Source organism: Bos javanicus, chromosome 26 (genome assembly GCF_032452875.1).
Source record: "Bos javanicus breed banteng chromosome 26, ARS-OSU_banteng_1.0, whole genome shotgun sequence".
NCBI classification, from domain to species: Eukaryota; Metazoa; Chordata; class Mammalia; order Artiodactyla; family Bovidae; genus Bos; species Bos javanicus.
The window spans coordinates 25979633-25984644 of NC_083893.1; the positions used below are offsets into that span (position 1 = coordinate 25979633).

Consider the following 5012-nt stretch of genomic DNA (forward strand, 5'->3'; position numbering starts at 1 on the left):
GAAGTACACATTCTCAAATTTGCAAGTCATATGAATTAAATGAATCCAATGATCTACATGTAATTGAAAGCTGCCCTTCCTCTTTGCGACCCCACGGACTATATAGTCCCTGGAATTCTCCAGGCCAGAATACTGGAGTGGGTAGACTTTCTTTTCTCCAGGGGATCTAGCCAACCCAGGGATTGATCCGAGGTCTCTCACTTGCAGTCAGATTCTTTACCAGATTCTTTACCACAAAGGAAGCCCAATAATACTGGAGTGGGTGGCCTATCCTTTCTCCAGAAGATCTTCCCAACCCAGGAATCGAACCCATGTCTCCTGCATTGCAGGCAGATTCTATACCAACTGAGCTATCAGGAAAGCCCTAAGATTTTATTTGGCTGCCCTAGGTCTTAGTTGCAGTACGTGGGACCTAGTTCCCTGATCAGGGATCAAACCCCAGGCCTCCTGCATTGGGAGTGCAGAGTCTTAGCCAGTGGACCAGCGGGAAAGTCCAAGGTGGAGGTACTGGGGATTGAACTCAGGACCTCATACATGCTAAGCACGCACTCTACCACTGAGCTATACCCCCAGCTTGCTATTTTATTCTCCAGTGGATCTTTCCAACCCAGGGATCGAATCCGGGTCTCCCGCATTGTAGGCAGACGCTTTACCGTCTGAGCTACCAGGGAAGCCCTATATAAAATAGATGAAACATTAAATAAGTTATGATATATAGCAACTGTAATCAAAGGTATTTACTGTTGATAATTTTAATTAAGGAAGTTGTTAATGGAGTTGTGTATATTCAGGAAAGATTTCATGGCTTTATTTTTAGAAGAACAGATTCTCAAATTTACAAGTCATATGAATTAAATGAATCCAATGATCTACATGTAATTGAAAGCCATCCTTCCAGTGCCAGAGGATAATTTTAATTGCAAATGTTATTAAACTGTCCTTGTGAATTTATTTATGTGAACAAAGTCCCCCATAACAGTGTTAGTATTTGGTTGTTTTAATGTGTATCCTACAGTACTTAAAGGTCTCCAGAAGTTAAAATAATTATCTTTCTCTTTCATTTATTTCTTAAAATATTGATATTCACTTCAAATCATTTCCCTGAAAGCTTACAATGTGGGTTGGTGATGTTTTTGTCTTAATGACACCAACATTTATTTTTGTGAGGGTTTAAGTTCTTCAGTAAATGGTAATCTGAGATTTTAAAGAAAAATGGATCACCCAAGTTCAACATAGTACCTATGTATAATAGAGAGTAGAGGAACTCTGGTTTTCAGATCCATATATGTCCATCTACTTCATTTTTGCTTTTGGATAAAATGCAAAATGATACCCTCTTTAACTTGAATAATGCAGGTAACATTTTAGGAGGAAAAGTTGGAGAAAAATTTGTAGTTAGCTCTCTTTGAAATCATTTGTTCATTTTCAGAAAGGTCAGAGAAGATGTGAACAAAGATTGTAATGCTGAGCTGAAGAAATCAGCCACTTATTTATTTTTTCATTCATGTCATATATACATATTATGTGACTGTATAAATCTTGTTTTTCATTTTCTGTCTTTTATGATACTTTAACATCTTAGGAACTTGGCTGACTGGGAAAAGAGGGGCTCTGCCATGGCTAGCTAATTCCTAGAGACAGCAAATTAGTCCCTTTCATGTGCAAACAAATGACCCAAAGTTCATCTCTCTCAATCACCTTCTTTATTGAATGTTTACATGTGAAGCCGATATTCCTCTGACCTGACCTGATCAGCCCAGGCCTAGGTAGCAGACAACTCGAGACAGCCCCTACTGAAATTGCAGCCTGATGGAGTTATTCACACTAACCAATTCTCATCCTGTTTACCTTGCTTTACCCATTTCTTGCCTTAAAAACCATAATCATTTTCCCCCATACTTTTCTCAAATCCCTTCTGCCTCCTGACCAACCTTGGTGCTACCCTGTGTGGCCGTGCATGACATGGCATGTTCAGTTCTCTTAAGAGCTGGAACAAACCATATTTTCAATGGCAATTAGAATACAGAGTTCTCCTCCTCCCACACTGTGGAGCTTATAGTAGTTAAAATGATATGCACTTATCCATATACACAGGTTTCCTTTGGAGAGTTTGTGATAACAGTTGCATAATGAAAAATACACAATGTATAAATATCCCTTGTCTCAAAGAAAGCACAAGACCTTTCTGCTCCTATCAGTAATATAACACAATCTTCTCACTCTTAGCAAAAAAAAATTTATAAGAAAACTTGGAAATCATTAAAAATCAATGATCCAGAATTAAAATGGCATATATTTTTAAAAGCTTTGTTTATCTTTCCTCATTAAAAATATCTTTACAAAAAGCAGTAATCCTGATGGTATGAATTAATAACTGCATTTTGGAGTTTCATTGCTGTTCTTGTTTTACTCGTGGTTCACTGGTTTCCTGGGCCTGTTTTGGGTACAATTCTATTTATGTAGCCACTGGATTATTATCTGTCTTCAAAAGTGACAGCAAAACTCTAGGGCTTCAGGGAGCAGTGAGAAGATTGTTTGCATATAGAAAATGTAATTTTTTTTTAAGGAAAACAGATTCCAGACAGTATGAAAATCAGGGTCAAGAAGAAACAAGGACAAAATGATAGAAAAGTACAAGATAGGGGGAATCAAACGCAATTTCTTTTAAAGTAAAACTGTGAGAAACAAGCCAGTATCAGATTACTTCATTCAAATCACTTCTTCAGTTCTCAAGGGACAAGGAGGATATTTAATAACATATATGCTCAGAAAGGCCACATGACACCCAGGAAGGAACAGGAAATTGGGACCTATGTGGATAAGGGCTGGAATTCCATTTTAGTGTCACAGATCCATGAGCAAGCTATTGTCTTTCATTTTCTCATGCCTAAAATGGAGACTGTAATACCTACCATAGTGGGTAGTTATTAGAATTAAATGAACGTGAAAGAACTTAGGTAATAGTTGGAACATGGGAAATGCCCCTTTTTCTAAATGGGACATGTAGCCTAATAAGTCTGGGACCTGTCACTGCACTACAACGGATTTCTAGTTTTATAAAACTATGGTATTGTGTTTAAGTCAATTAAATGAATAAAAATCTGGCTGTTGTTTTCAGGAGGGTTTGTATTTTAAGATCTTCTTAGTTGTAAAGTTCAGCTTAAAAATGAATAATGCATATGATGGGAGCTGCTGTATAACTCTTTCTAGAAGGCAAAATTGTGTATTGTATTTAAGCATGCTTTGAATATTGAAGAGTTTTTGGTTAAGTCGTGGGAAGACAATCCCAAGATAAAATATAAGAAAAGCAACTGAAATGGTCTTGTTTCTATTGAATTTGGGGTTCTGAAATATATGAAGGATGCTTTTCTCTTTCTTTGGTTCTGCTATAATCACCTGTGTAATGGTCTTGCCATCAATTCAGACCCTGCTGTGCTTAGAATCTCTTTCTCTCTGAGAAAACATCACTCTGATATATGCATAAAAAGTTTTGGAGGATAATTTTGTTAGCCCATTTGACTTTGTCTAAGATGGGCCTCTTGAAACTTTGTCCAGCACAAGATTCATCTTAGCTGCTGGAAATCATGGTGCTTCATCACAATTCTGACTTGCATTTTCTTTGAAGGCAGACTAATATTTCCAAATGTGGGATCACCCAAATAAGACCCTGAGATTAAAAATCAAACTCAGTGCTGTGTGTGTGTGTGTGTCTGTCTGTCTGTCTGTGCCTATTTCAAATTACTTTCAACCACTTCCCAGGTAGCTCAAAGAATTCGCCTGTCAATGCAGGAGACACAGGAGATATGTATAGGTTCAATCCCTGTGTTGGGAAGATCCCCTGGAGGAGGCAATGACAACCCTCTCCAGTATTCTTGCCTGGATAATCTCATGGAAAGAGAAGCCTGGCAGGCTACAGTCCATGGGGTCACAAAGAGTTGACATGACTGAGCAACTGAGCATGCACGCACGTACATCCTGAAAAAAAAACCTCAACAGTTTTGTGTTGTAGATGTGTGTAATCTTTTGCAACACAAATTTCTACCAAGAAAGTTCTTCACTAAAATTCTTTTTTCATGATGAGAGAGTCACGTGCTGAATGGAGTAAAGAAAATGACAGGATGGTGGGAATCAGTCAAAGCTTAGAAATAAAACACGTTCAGCCCCTCACTTTCACTTTCAACATGTGAGAGCAAAATCTCTCCGGATTTCTGAGTTTGTTTTAGATTACATTTCTTCCAGTTGGGAAAAGATGTCAAATAGCAAATGTGTTAGTTAAAATATCAAGTAACTGGTTTCAATGGTCTAATTCAATGTTATGCTTCTGACCTGTTTCATATAAAATTCTAGTTCTTGCCTTAATGGCTACAGAATATACATTCTGCCAACTTGCAAATTCTAGCTCTAATGCAAAGGCTTCTTTTTTTTCCTCAAAAAGAAGGATGAGGACAAAGGAACTGTCACTGAGAACCAACTAAGCCCCCAGGTACCCTGATGTTTAAAAGATGAACCTAACATCTTGCTTAATGCATTCTCAAGAAAGTGTCTGGTTTATGGAGCTTAATGTGCACTTAAGATATATCTGATTTGCAAAGCTTTCTTGATTAAAAAGGAAGCTTTTCTTGGTCCATGATGATAGGTTTGTAAAACTCAGATTACCCACTAAGTGCAGGCTTTCTAAGGAAAATGTGTACTCTGTGGCACTTAAGAGCCCAGTATCACACAAAACTCATCTTGTGGCCTGTCCCTCATTAGCTGTGTGGTCTTGGACAGGTTCTTACATCCTCTAAGCCTCAGTTTCTCTTTTGTAATATGAGAGTAACAATGATAACTACCTAATAGGAAGAATGTGAGGATTCAATGAAATATTGTTGCTGAAAACCTTTGCAGAGATTCTAAACCATATTGTGGGTTCAATAAATGATAGCTGTGTTTTAGCTGTTATTAATCCAATGCTGTTTTACATGCACACAGAGAGCAACCACAGGAAGGGGAGCAACCGTTCAAGGAAGGAG

The 5012-nt window shown here is 37.9% G+C and overlaps 1 non-coding gene across 1 annotated transcript; it reads right to left on the bottom strand.

Annotated features, from left to right (window-relative positions):
- Positions 1-499: 499 nt before the first annotated feature.
- On the bottom strand, positions 500-571 carry TRNAA-AGC (transfer RNA alanine (anticodon AGC)). Its single transcript has one exon. It is a non-coding gene; the product is annotated as a tRNA-Ala (tRNA).
- Between the last annotated feature and the right edge of the window lie 4441 nt (positions 572-5012).